Here is a 16,554-nt window from a genome sequence, read left to right as displayed (position 1 = left end):
AAGACCATAATTGCGATCCAAAACATTTGTCCTTTTGTGCTATCAAAAAAATCATCCCCTCCTGGCGAGGATGTGATATGACCCGGATGGTCTCCCAAGAGGAGACTAGGTGGATATACAATATGGGTACACTGAGACCAGGAGGATTGAATATAGATGTGGATATAAAATGTTTTCTTGGTGATTGAAAAATGGAATGAGGGGGGGTGGGGATGATGGAGATTAACCTCCTTAGCGGTAACCCCATGTGTGACACGGGGTAAGCCGCTGGAGGGTGCCGCTCAGGCCCTGCTGGGCCGATTTAAATAATTTTTTTTTTGCTGGACGCAGCTAGCACTTTGCTAGCTGTGCCAGCACCCCGATTGCCGCCGAAGCGCGCCCGATCGCCGCTATCCGGTGCAGCACGCGCCCCCCCCCAGACCCCTGCGCTGCCTGGCCAATCAGTGCCAGGCAGCGCCAAGGGGTGGATCGGGTCTCCCAATGACGTCCCGACGTCGCTGACGTCGGTGACGTCATCCCGCCCCGTCGCCATGGCGACGGGGGAAGCCCTCCAGGAAATCCCGTTCTTTGAACGGGATTTCCTGATCGCCTATCGCCAGCGGCTATCATGTAGCGAGCCCTGGGCTCGCTACATGATTTAAAAAAAAAAAAAAATTAAAAAAAAAACTGCTGCGCTGCCTCCTGGCGGTATTTTTCATACCGCCAAGGGGGTTAATGATATAAGGGTAGCGTAATTGGGTGTATCTTACTCATTATTATCTTATCGGCTGTTGGTCTGTATGAGAATAACGGTATACTCAGACCGAAATCAGGGGTTTTAGTGTTTTTTAGTATATGTATTTTTTATAAGAATTCTTATTTTTTTATAACCTTTTATTTGTTACTAGCTGATTGCCCGGCGTTGCCCGGGTATGTATTTGGCTGGTGTTGGCTCCGCCTACTTTTTCTAACCCTAACACACAATTACTCACTGACCAAGTTTGTGAGCTTTGCGGTCTTTGGTATCAATAATCTGCATTGAAACACAAATCTGATTGAGTGTGTGTGGCTCCACCCCCTTTTCTGAATTTGAACCCCAGTCACCCAATAACAAACTGTACCAGGTTTGAGGCCTGTGCCATTAACAGTTCAAGAATGGCAGCAATTAAATATCCCCCTTGAAAAGCAACAGGTGAAGTTTGATTCACTTTTGTAGGCTCCACCCACTTTTCTGAATATTAATCCCAGTCACCCAGTGACCAACTGTGCAAAGTTTAAAAACCCTGCCATTAACAGAATGGCTGCAGTGTACATTTTCCCAGTGAAATGTGTGTTTGTCTCCACCCACTGATGACCCGGCATTGCCCGGGTATGTATTTGACTGGTGTTGGCTCCGCCCACTTTCTAACCCTAACACACAAACACTCAATGACCAAGTTTGTGAGCTTTGGAGTCCTTGGCATCAATAATTATTGTATATTCCCATAGAAATTAAACAAATCAGGTAGGCGGTTTGTGGCTCCACCCCTCTCCAGCATTTGAACCCCAGTCACCCAATGACCAACTGTAGCAGGTTTGAGGCATCTGCTATTAACAGTGTAAAAATGACAGCAATTTAAATATTCCACTTGAAAATCAACAGGTGAATTTTGATTGGCTATTATAGGCTCCACCCACTTCCCTGAATATCTCAGTCACTCAGTGACCATCTGGGCAAAGATTGGGAACCCTGAAATAAACAGTGTAAGAAGGGCTGCAGTTTACACTTTCCCAGTGAAATTTGTTTTTGGCTCCGCCCACTTTTTGTAACCTGGACACAAAGTCACTACTCAATGCCCAAGTTTGTGAGTTTTGGGGTCCTTGGCATCAATAATTTGTGTTTTCCCATGAAATGAAACAAATCTGATTCACTGTTTGTGGCTCTGTCCCCTTTTCTGAATTTGAACCTCAGTGACCCAATGACCAACTGTACCAGGTTTGAGGCTTGTGCCATTAACAGTGCAAGAATGGCAGCAATTTTAATATTCTCCTTGAAAAGCGACATGTGATTTTTGATTGGCATTTTTAGGCTCCACCCACTTTTCTGATTATTAATCCCAGTCACCCAGTAACCAGCTATGCTAAGTTTGAGAACCCTGCCATTAACAGTGAAGAAGGGCTGCAGTTTACAATTTCCCAGAAAAAAACTGTTTTTAACTTCACCCACTTTTTGTAACCTGGGCACACAGTCACTACTCAATGACCAAGTTTGTGAGCTTTTGGGTTCCTGGCATCAAAATTGTGCTAATGGAAGCAGTTTATCCAGCAAAGAAATCTGGCTGTTTCTGGCTCCGCCCCTTTACTGAATTTGAACCCCAAACACTTAACGACTGACTGTAGCAGGTTTGAGGCCTCTGCTATTAACAGTGTGAGAATGGCTGCAGTTTCAATATTCCCCTTGAAAATCAATAGGTGGATTTTGATTGGCTCTTGTAGGCTCCACCTACTTTTCCGAATATTAATCCTAGTCACCCAGTGACCAACTGTGTGAAGTTTGAGAACCCTGCCATTAACAGTGTAAGAAAAGCTGCACTTTACATTTCCCCATGTAAAAAGTTAGTTGTTTTTGGCTCTGCCCACTATTTCTAATTTTGACATACAGTCACTTAATGACCAAGTTTATGAGCTTTGGGGTCTTTGGCATCAATAAGTTGCATTTTACCATTGAAATTAAACAAATCTGATTGGCTGTTTTTGGCCCGCACCCTTCAGAATTTAAACCCCAGTCTCCCAGTGACTGACTGTAGCAGATGTTAGGCCTCTGCCATTAAGAGTGCATGAATGGCAGCAAAGTAAATATTCCCCTTGAAAATCAAAAGGTGAATTTTGATTGGCTGCTGTAGGCTCCACCCACTTTTCTAAATATTATTCACAGTCACCCAGTGGCCAACTGTGTCATGTTTGAGAACCCTGGCAATAACAGAATGGCTGAAATCAATCTAACAAATCTGATTGGCTGTTTGTGGCTCCACCCCTTTAGTGAATTTGGATCCCAGTCACCCAATGACTGACTGTATCAGGTTTGAGGCCTCTGCCACTAACAGTGTAAGAATGGTAGCAATGTGAATATTACCCTTGAAAGTTAATAGGTACATTTTGATTGGCTGTTGTAGGCTCCACCCACATTTCTGAATATTCATCCCAGTCACCCAGTGGCCAATTGTGTAAAGTTTGGGAACCCTGCAATGTAAAAAATGAAGTTGTTGGCACAGCCCACTTTTTCTAACCTTGACATACAGTCACTCAGTTATCAAATTTATTAGCTTTGGTGTCCTTGGTATCAATACTTTGTATATTCCCATTGAAAAATAAACAAATATGGCTGTTTGTGGCTCCGCCCCCTTCCTGAATTTGGACCCTAGTCACCCAGTCACCAACTGTACCAGGTTTGAGGCATTTGCTTTTACCAGTATAAGAGAATGGTAGCAGATGAAATATTCCCTTTGAAAATCAAAAGGGGAATTTTTATTGGCTGTTGTAGGCTCCACCCACCTTCCAAAATCTTAATCTGTGACCCAATGACAAACTGCAAAGTTTGAGAATCCTGCCATTAACGGTGTAAGAATGGCTGCCGTTTATATTTTCCCAGTAAAAGTTGTTTTGGCTCCGCCCACTTTTTGTAACCTTGACACACAGTCACTCAATGACCAAGTTTGTGAGCTGTCAGGTTCTAGGCATCAAAAATGTGTGAATGGAAGCAGTTTATCCACCAAGGAAATCTGATTGGCTGTTTGTGGCCCCACCCCTTTAGTGAATTTGAACCCCAGTCACCCAATGACCGACTGTAGCAAGTTTGAAGCCTCTGCCATTAAAAGTGTAAGAATAGCAGCAGTTTAAATATTCCCCTTGAAAATCAATAGGTGAATTTTGATTGGCTGTTGTAGGCTCCACCCACTTTCTTGAATCTTAATCTCATTCACCCAGTGACCAACTGTGGCAAGTTTGAGAACCCTGCGATTAACAGTCTAAGAATGGCTGCAGTTTACATTTTCCCATTTAAAATGAACGGCTGAAATTTGATTGGCTGTTTTATGCTCCGCCTGCTTTTCCTGGATTTGTAACCTCGGTCACCAAGTGACCAACTGTGACAAGTGTGGGGACTGTGGCTCGATTAATGTGAGAATGGCAGCCTTTTACATTTTTACCATTGACTTGAATGGGTGGAATCTGATTTGCTGTTTGTAGCTCCGCCCATGTGTGCAGGGGGGCCGCGAGACCCCCAGAACATATCATCCCAGGTAGTGAGGCATCTGTATACCAAGTTTCGTTCAAATCGGTCGAGCCGTTTGAGCGTGATCGTGGCACATACACACATACATACATACATACATACATACATACGATTTTATATATATACTAGCTGATTGCCCGGCGTTGCCCGGGTATGTATTTGGCTGGTGTTGGCTCCGCCTAATTTTTCTAACCCTAACACACAATTACTCACTGACCAAGTTTGTGAGCTTTGCAGTCTTTGGTATCAATAATCTGCATTGAAATGTAACCAATCTGATTGGGTGTGAGTGGCTCCACCCCCTTTTCTGAATTTGAACCCCAGTCACCCAATAACCAACTGTACCAGGTTTGAGGCCTGTGCCATTAACAGTTCAAGAATGGTACCAATTAAATATTCCCCTTGAAAAGCAACAGGTGAAGTTTGATTCACTTTTGTAGGCTCCACCCACTTTTCTGAATATTAATCCCAGTCACCCAGTGACCAACTGTGCAAAGTTTAAAGACCCTGCCATTAACAGAATGGCTGCAGTTTACATTTTCCCAGTGAAATTTGTATTTGTCTCCACCCACTGATGACCCGGCGTTGCCTGGGTATGTATTTGACTGGTGTTGGCTCCGCCCACTTTCTAACCCTAACACACAAACACTCAATGACCAAGTTTGTGAGCTTTGGGGTCCTTGGCATCAATCATTTGTATATTCCCATAGAAATTAAACAAATCAGATAGGTTGTTTGTGGCTTCACCCCTCTATAGCATTTGAACCCCAGTCACCCAATGACCAACTGTAGCAGGTTTGAGGCATCTGCTATTAACAGTGTAAAAATGGCAGCAATTTAAATATTCCACTTGAAAATCAACAGGTGAATTTTGATTGGCTATTATAGGCTCCACCCACTTCCCTAAATATTAATCTCAGTCACTCAGTGACCATCTGGGCAAAGATTGGGAACCCTGAAATAAACAGTGTAAGAAGGGCTGCAGTTTACACTTTCCCAGTGAAATTTGTTTTTGGCTCCACCCACTTTTTGTAACCTGGACACAAAGTCACTACTCAATGCCCAAGTTTGTGAGTTTTTGGGTCCTTGGCATCAATAATTTGTATTTTCCCACGAAATGAAACAAATCTGATTCACTGTTTGTGGCTCTGTCCCCTTTTCTGAATTTGAACCTCAGTGACCCAATGACCAACTGTACCAGGTTTGAGGCTTGTGCCATTAACAGTGCAAGAATGGCAGCAATTGTAATATTCTCCTTGAAAAGTGACGTGATTTTTGATTGGCATTTTTAGGCTCCACCCACTTTTCTGAATATTAATCCCAGTCACCCTGTAACCAGCTATGCTAAGATTGAGAACCCTGCCATTAACAGTGAAGAAGGGCTGCAGTTTACAATTTCCCCGAAAAATCTGTTTTTAACTCCACCCACTTTTTGTAACCTTGACACACAGTCACTACTCAATGACCAAGTTTGTGAGCTTTTGGGTTCCCGGCATCAAAATTGTGCTAATGGAAGCAGTTTATCCAGCAAAGAAATCTGGCTGTTTTTGGCTCCGCCTCTTTACTGAATTTGAACCCCAAACACTTAACGACCGACTGTAGCAGGTTTGAGGCCTCTGCTATTAACAGTGTAAGAATGGCTGCAGTTTCAATATTCCCCTTGAAAATCGATAAGTGAATTTTGATTGGCTCTTGTAGGCTCCACCTACTTTTCCGAATATTAATCCTAGTCTCCCAGTGAGCAACTGTGTGAAGTTTGAGAACCCTGCCATTAACAGTGTAAGAAAAGCTGCAGTTTACATTTCCCCATGTACAAAGTTAGTTGTTTTTGGCTCCGCCCACTATTTCTAATCTTGTCATACAGTCACTTAATGACCAAGTTTATGAGCTTTGGGGTCTTTGGCATCAATAAGTTGCATTTTACCTTTGAAATTAAACAAATCTGATTGGCTGTTTTTGGCCCGCTCCCTTCAGAATTTAAACTCCAGTCTCCCAGTGACTGACTGTAGCAGATGTTAGGCCTCTGCCATTAAGAGTGCATGAATGGCAGCAATGTAAATATTCCCCTTGAAAATCAAAAGGTGAATTTTGATTGGCTGCTGTAGGCTCCACCCACTTTTCTGAATATTAGTCCCAGTCACCCAGTGGCCAACTGTGTCACGTTTGAGAACCCTGCCAATAACAGAATGGCTGAAATCAATCTAACAAATCTGATTGTCTGTTTGTGGCTCCACCCCTTTAGTGAATTTGGACCCCAGTCACCCAATGACTGACTGTATCAGGTTTGAGGCCTCTGCCACTAACAGTGTAAGAATGGTAGCAATGTGAATATTCCCCTTTGAAAATCAATAGGTACATTTTGATTGGCTGTTGTAGGCTCCACCCACATTTCTGAATATTCATCCTAGTCACCCAGTGGCCAATTGTGTAAAGTTTGGGAACCCTGCAATGTAAAAAAATGAAGTTGTTGGCACCGCCCACTTTTTCTAACCTTGACATACAGTCACTCAATTATCAAGTTTATCAGTTTTGGAATCCTTGGTATCAATACTTTGTATATTCCCATTGAAAAATAAACTAATCTGGCTGTTTGTGGCTCCGCCCCCTTCCTGAATTTTGACCCTAGTCACCCAGTGACCAACTCTACCAGGTTTGAGGCATCTGCTTTTACCAGTATAAGAGAATGGTAGCAGATGAGATATTCCCTTTGAAAATCAAAAGGTGAATTTTTATTGGCTGTTGTAGGCTCCACCCACCTTCCAAAATCTTAATCTGTCACCCAATGACCAACTGTGCAAAGTTTGAGAACCCTGCCATTAACGGTGTAAGAATGGCTGCAGTTTATATTTTCCCAGTAAAAGTTTTTTTGGCTCCACCCACTTTTTGTAACCTTGACACACAGTCACTCAATGACCAAGTTTGTGAGCTTTCAGGTTCCTGGAATCAAAAATGTGTGAATGGAAGCAGTTTATCCACCAAGGAAATCTGATTGGCTGTATGTGGCCACGTCCGTTTAGTGAATTTTAACCCCAGTCACCCAATGACCCACTGTAGCAAGTTTGAAGCCTCTGCCATTAACAGAGTGAGAATAGCAGCAGTTTAAATATTCCCCTTGAAAATCAATAGGTGAATTTTGATTGGCTGTTCTAGGCTCCACCCATTTTCTTGAATCTTAATCACATTCACCCAGTGACCAAGTGTGGCAAGTTTGAGAACCCTGTGATTAACAGTGTAAGAATGGCTGCAGTTTACATTTTCCCATTTAAAATGAACGGCTGAAATTTGATTGGCTGTTTTATGCTCCGCCCACTTTTCCTGGATTTGTAACCTCGGTCACCAAGTGACCAACTGTGCCAAGTGTGGGGGCTCTGGCTTGATTACTGTGAGAATGGCAGGCTTTTACATTTTTTCCATTGACTTGAATGGGTGGAATCTGATTTGCTGTTTGTAGCTCCGCCCAGGTGTGCAGGGGGGCCGCGAGACCCCCAGAACATATCATCCCAGGTAGTAAGGGATCTGTGTACCAAGTTTCGTTCAAATCGGTCAAGCCGTTTTCGCGTGATCGCGGCACATACACACACACACACACACATACACACACACACACACACACACACACATACATCCGATTTTATATATATAGATATATATATATATATATATATATATAGATTTTTATGTATGTTTGATATACTGTGAAAGTGGGAATTATAGCGGCTTCTAACTCTCTAACCATAACCATACCGCCATGCCAGATAGAAATAGAGATCGGGATATGACAGGCGAAGTGAGGATTAGGAGAGAGACTTGCTACTAAGTTAGTGAGGGAAACTAGGATCGTAAGAACGATAGCATACATGTATGGAAGACCTGTAAGGGCGGAGTTTCCCCCGTGCACAGCAGGCTGGATGCTATGAGTGGGGACAGTGCGTATGGGGTGGCATGGGCTCCCATTGGAAGCTGAAAGGTGGGCGGTACGGATGGGAGGGGGGAGGAGACCATGTACGTATTTGTAGAGCCTGCTGCGTGGTTGGCCCGTGTCCCTGATGAGTCATTTGATGACGAAACATGTCAGGCGGAGCCTAACCACGCAAGCAGGAAGCGTTTACCGGGCAGCAGGCGTCTCACGTGGAGTGTAGCCGGAGGGGAGCGCGCACCAACGGTGTAGCACACGGAGGGACTACAGAAACCAGCCTGCCTGCGGCCAACAATAGCGGGGGAGAGCCCGCCTCAAGAGAAACTCTGTGCTTTGATTTTATCTTGGAAAACGTGAGTGCAATTTATGTTTTAAAGTAATAAAAGCTATACAGTATTACGCTATGAGAGGCCCTTTTTATTGAGGTTCGGGGAGTTCAGCAATACATATTAAAGAAGATACGGAGCGGTTAAAGAGAGGGACAAGGGAGATTCATCACTGTCTATTAGTGTTGGGCGAACACCTAGATGTTCGGGTTCGCGAACGTTCGCCGAACATCGCCGCGATGTTCGGGTGTTCGCGCCGAACTCCGAACATAATGGAAGTCAATGGGGACCCGAACTTTCGTGCTTTGTAAAGCTTCCTTACATGCTACATACCCCAAATTTGCAGGGTATGTGCACCTCGGGCGTGGGTACAAGAGGAAAAAAAATATTTGTAAAAGAGCTTATAGTTTTTGAGAAAATTGATTGTAAAATTTCAAAGGAAAAACTGTCTTTTAAATGTGGAAAATGTCATGTTTCTTTGCACAGGTAACAAGCTTTTTGTCGCCATGCAGTCATAAATGTAATACAGAGAAGAGGTTTCAGGAAAAGGGACCGGTAACGCTAACCCAGCACAAGCAGAAGAACACGTGATGGAACAGGAGGAGGCGCAGGAGGAGAAGGCCACGCTTTTTGAGACACGACATCCCAGGCCTTGCATGAGGACAAATAGCGTGCGGATATAGCAATGCTTTTTGCCGCCATGCAGTCATAAATGTAATAAAGATGAGAGGTTCAATAAACAGGGACCGGCAACGCTAATCCAGCAGCAGCAGCAGCAGCACACGTGATGGAACAGGAGGAGGCGCAGGAGGAGAAGGCCACGCTTTTTGAGACGCAACCCAGGCCTTGCATGAGGACAAAAAGCGTGCAGATATTGCAATGCTTTTTGCCACCATGCAGTCATAAATGTAATAAAGATGAGAGGTTCAATAAACAGGGACTGGAAACGCTAACCCAGCAGCAGCAGCACACGTGATGGAACAGGAGGAGGCGCAGGAGGAGAAGGCTACGCTTTTTGAGACACAACATCCCAGGCCTCGCATGAGGACAAATAGCGTGCGGATATAGCAATGCTTTTTGCCGCCATGCAGTCATAAATGTAATAAAGATGAGAGGTTCAATAAACAGGGACCGGCAACGCTAACCCAGCAGCATATAGTGTGCTATATAGTGTGGCTGAGCGAGCAGTGTACTACTGTTCCCAGCAGACACAGAGTGGCGGTAAACACAATGCTATATAGTGTGGCTGAGCGAGGTACACAGAGTGGCAGTAAACACAATGCTATATAGTGTGGCTGAGCGAGCAGTGTACTACTGTTCCCAGCAGACACAGAGTGGCAGTAAACACAATTCTATATAGTGTGGCTGTGCGAGGTACACAGAGTGGCAGTAAACACAATGCTATATAGTGTGGCTGAGCGAGCAGGGTACTACTGTTCCCAGCAGACACAGAGTGGCAGTAAACACAATGCTATATAGTGTGGCTGAGCGAGGTACACAGAGTGGCAGTAAACACAATGCTATATAGTGTGGCTGAGCGAGCAGTGTACTACTGTTCCCAGCAGACACAGAGTGGCAGTAAACACAATGCTATATAGTGTGGCTGAGCGAGGTACACAGAGTGGCAGTAAACACAATGCTATATAGTGTGGCTGAGCGAGCAGTGTACTACTGTTCCCAGCAGACACAGAGTGGCAGTAAACACAATGCTATATAGTGTGGCTGAGCGAGGTACACAGAGTGGCAGTAAACACAATGCTATATAGTGTGGCTGAGCGAGCAGTGTACTACTGTTCCCAGCAGACACAGAGTGGCAGTAAACACAATGCTATATAGTGTGGCTGAGCGAGGTACACAGAGTGGCAGTAAACACAATGCTATATAGTGTGGCTGAGCGAGCGGTGTACTACTGTTCCCAGCAACGACACACAATGACTGGGGGGACCCTGGCTAGCGTGGCTGGAGCGCGAACTACCCTGCCTGCCTACCCAAAGCTAAACCCACAGACAAATGGTGGAGATATGACGTGGTTCGGGTATTTATTTACCCGAACCACGTGACAGTTCGGCCAATCAGAGCGCGTTCGGGTCCGAACCACGTGACCCGTTCGGCCAATCACAGCACTAGCCGAACGTTCGAGGAACGTTCGGCCATGCGCTCTTAGTTCGGCCATGTGGCCGAACGGTTTGGCCGAACACCATCAGGTGTTCGGCCGAACTCGAACATCACCCGAACAGGGTGATGTTCTGCAGAACCCGAACAGTGGCGAACACTGTTCGCCCAACACTACTGTCTATGCCAGAGAGGTGGGGGACGACCTGGTAATGGTCCCAAGGCGTAACTAGACCTGTCTGGGGTCTAGATGGACGGTGAGTTTGGCACAAAGGGTGTGGTGGAGGATATCTATTGCCATCAAGGAGGAAATTGAAGGATTTTGAAGACAGGCAATCAAGTCATTTTCAGCTGTTATTTCTAATCATAGCCTGAATGGATTGATATAGGAGAGTGATATGTATTAAGCAACCAGGCTGCACTGAGAGACTGTTGTCCAGTTTACATCACCTGTTTTAACTGGGATAAGAACATTGATGTGTTTAGCTAACCCCTAGTAGCGCCACCTCTTTGTGTTATAATTTTTGTTTGAGAAGGGAGGAGGCGAACAGGGGGAGGCTGTAACTAATACGGGCACAGATCGGCTAACATTGGTCATTGTAATAACTTTTTTACTTTCTTAGGACACATCTAGTGCCAGCGCGCGTGTGTTTTGGTATAAATAGGTAGCCGGGTGGGTAGGTAAGTAGGAAGCCTGGTGGGTAGGTAGGTAGGAAGCCTGGTGGGTGGGTAGGTAGCCGGGTGGGTAGGTGGTTAGGTAGCCGGGTGGGTAGGTAGGTAGGAAGCCTGGTGGGTGGTTAGGTAGTCGGGTGGGTAGGTAGGTAGGAAGCCTGGTGGGTGGGTAGGTAGCCGGGTGGGTAGGTAGGCAGGTAGCCGGGTGGGTGGGTAGCTATCCGGGTGGGGGGCCCGACTCCTATCCTCCCCCCCTTCCTCACCTCGGGGGGCCCCCCTCCCGATATGCGCGGCGGGAGAGCGGCAAATACAGGAAGTCTCCGGGGCTCCAGGCAGGCGCTAGAGGCTCAGCCGCTTGGTCTCCAATATGTCTCCAACTCTGTATACTGCTCGCTACTTCCTGGTTTAGTAGCGAGCCGTATGTAGAGTTGGAGACATCGGAGACCAAGCGGTGGCTGAGCCTCTAGCGCCTGCCTGGAGCCCGGAGACATCCTTTATTTGCCGCTCTCCCGCCGCGCATACCGGGAGGGGGGCCCCCCGAGGTGAGGGAGGGAGGGAGGATAGGAGTCAGGGCCCCCCAGGGAAACAAAAAAAAAAAATATATATATATATATATAAAAAAAAATACTTAATGTGCCCCTGAAGCAACGGAACTTCAGGAGCCCTCGTGCGGCGGCACGGCCTGTACGGCTGTATGTCCGCCACTGCGTAGGAGCGATGTGGGGGCAACTCATCCACTGCAGAAGGGGAGAAGACATCAGTAAACGAACTATAAGCCTCAGGTATTGCATGAGGAGTCAAATGAGTGCTAAGGAGGGGCAATGTGGAAAGACAGTTTCCCTGACAGAAGCTAGACCACCTAACCAATTGCCTTGTTTGCCAGTCTAATACTGGGTTGTGTTGTCTCAACCAAGGCATCCCTAGAACCAGAGGCGGATCTAGAGGGCTGCACATGGGGCTCCTGCTATAGGCGCCCTTTGTCACTCACCTACCAGGGGGGCGCATAAGTGGAGCACATTAAACCCTCCCTCCCAGATCTAAGCACCTCCTGGCTCCTTCATGGTGAGGATTTAACAGGCAGCGAGCAACATAGAGTAGTAAAAGACACTTCAGTGCTGCTGGGTCCCATTGAACTTCCTGATTAGTTATTGCCCCAGCAACGTCTCCACTCGCATCCTGATCCCCTCCTGATTGGCTGGTGGAGCCATGCTGCTGCCGCTGGGGCTGATGGGGGCTGGAGAGGAGAAGAAGATGTAGCTGCAGTGGCTGGAGTGGACTGACACAGGCAAGCAGCGAGTGAGTGAGTGCTGAGGCAGAGACAGCCAAAGAGGGATCTCACTGCTTTTCCTATAATTCCCACAGAGGGCAAATCTGCAGCACTGGGCTGAATGAGACGATCGGTGTCTCCATACAGGAATGGACCTAGACCAAGTTGCCCCAAGTTGCGCCTGGGGCAAGGTCAGGTTTTGGCGCCTAAACGGCCATTCCCCATCCAAATTTTGCCGCCTTTTTAAGAATTCAACAAACTGCGCCTGGGGCAAGAGACCCGCTTGCCACCCCCCCCTAGATCCGTCCCTGTCTCCATACTACCAGTGATGAAGCTGACAGTGCTGATAGCCCAAGTATGTGAATTTCCCCAAACAGAGAGAGGCAGCTCCGGACAATTTAGATAAGAGGATTTAATTACTTGGCTTTCCTGTTCTGTTCTCTCTCTCTCACACACACACCATGTGCACTCCTCTCTCTGCCCTGCTAATTGAAATATGTTGATGGTGTGTTACATGTCCCTAACAAACGGGACTAGTGAAGACTGAACTCCCAGTCTGTCCCTCCTGCTTCTCTACCACTATATTTCTCACCCTTCTTCTCTCTAGTGTGTTTTTAACTCCTCTCTTTTTTGCCCTCTCTGTTGTGTCCACCCTCTGCCTTTCTCACGGCTCACTCTCCTCCATTTCCCCATCTCACTCTCCCCGCTCTCTGCTTCTCTTATCCTTCCTCTTTCTATCTATTGTTTCTCCCTTTAAAAGCACTTTTAAGTGAAATAAATCTGGCTAGTTTATCTTACCTGGGTCTTCTTTCAGCCCCTTGAAGTCCTGTGTCCTTTGTATCATTCCACAGTGCTCGAATCAGCCTCTGTCCCCCTCTAAAAGCTGACAGAGTCCACCACTTGCAGGCCACGACACATGCCCTGCCCCTGCCGCTTCGATCACGCTCCCATAGCTGGGAGTGTTCTATTCATGTGCAGTAGCATTTTTTTCTTACAGCGCAAGCGCATAATGCTTCCTGGCTTGGGAGCACGATGGAGGGGGCACGTGGCTGAATGTAGCAGGGCGTAATGACAACTAGGGACCAGAAGGACTTCAGGGGGCTAGACAAGGCCCCAGGAAAGTAACTGGCAACATTGCATTCTCTTAAAATCTTTCTTTAAGGTGGCTACTAATGGTCCAATTTCCTGAACGATTAACTGTCTGAAAATCGGCCACAAGTGATTGGAATAGAATATGGAATAGATTCTTACGATTGGATTGAATCTAGCAGATTTTAATTTCCCATTCGTGTTCCCGGGACGATTTTCAGCCATTCTTCAGGAAACTGAACCATTAGTGGGTGCTTTTGGTTCCATCTCTCTTTCTGCCCACCACCCTCGACATCATCTGCAGCACTTTACAGAATACATAGTCATGTCACTGACTGTCCTCAGAGGAGCTGACAATCAAATACTACCGTAGTCATAGTCTAATGTCCTACCATATTATTATTATGTATTTATATAGCACTAACATAATCTACTTTACAGAGTACATAGTCATGTCACTGACTGTCCTCAGAGGAGCTCACAATCTAATCCTACCATAGTCCTAGTCTATTGTCCTACCATATTATTATGTATTTATATAGCAGTGACATCTTCTGCAGCACTTTACAGAGTACATAATCATGACACTGTCTGTCCTCAGAGGGGGGGGGGGGGGATTGGGGGCGGGCGCAAAGTTCAGTGTTTGCCATAGGCGCCATTATACCCAGATACGCCCCTGCCTAGAACTACAGGTCCTTCTCAAAAAATTTGCATATTGTGATAAAGTTCATTATTTTCTGTAATGTACTGATAAACATTAGACTTTCATATATTTTAGATTAATTACACACAACTGAAGTAGTTCAAGCCTTTCATTGTTTTAATATTGCTGATTTTGGCATATAGCTCATGAAAACCCAAAATTCCTATCTTAAAAAATTAGCATGTTTCATCCAACCAAGAAAAGAAAAGTGTTTTTAAAACAAAAAAAGTCAACCTTCAAATAATTATGTTCAGTTATGCACTCAATACTTGGTCGGGAATCCTTTTGCAGAAATGACTGCTTCAATGCGGCGTGGCATGGAGGCAATCAGCCTGTGGCACTGCTCAGGTGTTATGCAGGCCCAGGATGCTTCAATAGCGGCCTTAAGCTCATCCAGAGTGTTGGGTCTTGCGTCTCTCAACTCTCTCTTCACAATATCCCACAGATTCTCTATGGGGTTAGGTCAGGAGAGTTGGCAGGCCAATTGAGCACAGTAATACCATGGCCAGTAAACCATTTACCAGTGGTTTTGGCACTGTGAGCAGGTGCCATGCCGTGCTGAACAATGAAATCTTCATTTCCATAAAGATTTTCAGCAGATGGAAGCATGAAGTGCTCCAAAATCTCCTGATAGCTAGCTGCATTGACCCTGCCCTTGATAAAACACAGTGGACCAACACCAGCAGCTGACATGGCACCCCAGACCATTACTGACTGTGGGTACTTGACACTGGACTTCAGGCATTTTGGCATTTCCCTCTTCCCAGTCTTCCTCCAGACTCTGGCGCCTTGATGTCCGAATGACATGCAAAAGTTGCTTTCATCCGAAAAAAGTACTTTGGACCACTGAGCGACAGTCCAGTGCTGCTTCTCTGTAGCCTAGGTCAGGCGCTTCTGCCACTGTTTCTGGTTCAAAAGTGGCTTGACCTGGGGAATGCGGCACCTGTAGCCCATTTCCTGCACACGCCTGTACACGGTGGCTCTGGATGTTTCTACTCCAGGCTCAGTCCACTGCTTCCGCAGGTCCCCCAAGGTCTGGAATCGGTCCTTCTCCACAATCTTCCTCAGGGTCCGGCCACCTCTTCTCGTTGAGCAGCATTTTCTGCAACACTTTTTCCTTCCCACAGACTTCCCACTGAGGTGCCTTGGTACAGCACTCTGGGAACAGCCTATTCGTTCAGAAATGTCTTTCTGTGTCTTACCCTCTTGCTTGAGGGTGTCAATGATGGCCTTCTGGACAGCAGTCAGGTCGGCAGTCTTACCCATGATTGCGGTTTTGAGTAATAAACCAGGCTGGGAGTTTTTAAAAGCCTCAGGAATCTGTTGCAAGTGTTTAGAGTTAATTAGTTGATTCAGATGATTAGGGTAATAGCTTGTTTAGAGAACCTTTTCATGATATGCTAATTTTGTGAGATAGGAATTTTGGATTTCATGAGCTGTATGCCAAAATCATCAATATCACCTCACCCCAAAGCTGAGTAGGCACATGGCAGCCAATCAGCTATCCCTCCCTCCTGGACCACACCCTCCCCAAGAAAAACACCAGCATGGCAGCCAATTTTACATTCTGTCTGTGTGCTGTGTGAAGCATTTTAGGGACAAAGCTGTGCTGCTGTTAGGGAAAGCGGTAGTTGGGCCTGTATTCCGTGCCCCCAGTGCAGTTTCTTGCTGCTACAGAACCAATTCACCATCTACATAACCCCAAGAGCCCTTCTAAGAGCTGTGTTTTGTTATTGAGATATTGCTGTTGAGTCTGTTGACACAGAGCAGAGCACTTTAGCTGTTGCAGACAGGTGCAGTCAGTGCTTAGTGCTACAGCAGTTCATCCTGTTTTTTCTTTTTCCTGCTATTGTCATATTGCAGTTCTGTTTGTCCAGTGCACACATTAGCTGTTGGAGACAGGTCTGCTGGTCCTAGTAGTGCACTGACCATAACCCAATCGCCCTTTTAAAAGCTGTTTTTATTTTTCTTGCTATTGTTATATTGTAGTTCTGTGTGTCCAGTGCACATGTTAGCTGTTGGAGACAGGTCTGCTTGTCCTTGTAGTGCACCGACCATAACCCAATAATCCTTTACCACTACTACTGGCATCTAGTATCCACTACTGCCCTGCACTGGCAGGGCCTATATTTTGAGTTGATTGTTGCACATAGCACAAACCTATCTATCACTTAACCTGCGGGAAGTGACATACATTCAGTTTAAAAACTTGAGTGTCCA

This window comes from Hyperolius riggenbachi, chromosome 1, assembly GCF_040937935.1.
Source record: "Hyperolius riggenbachi isolate aHypRig1 chromosome 1, aHypRig1.pri, whole genome shotgun sequence".
Lineage (NCBI taxonomy): Eukaryota > Metazoa > Chordata > Amphibia > Anura > Hyperoliidae > Hyperolius > Hyperolius riggenbachi.
The sequence above is the reverse complement of the archived record's forward strand: the minus strand, read 5'-3'. Positions refer to the sequence as shown.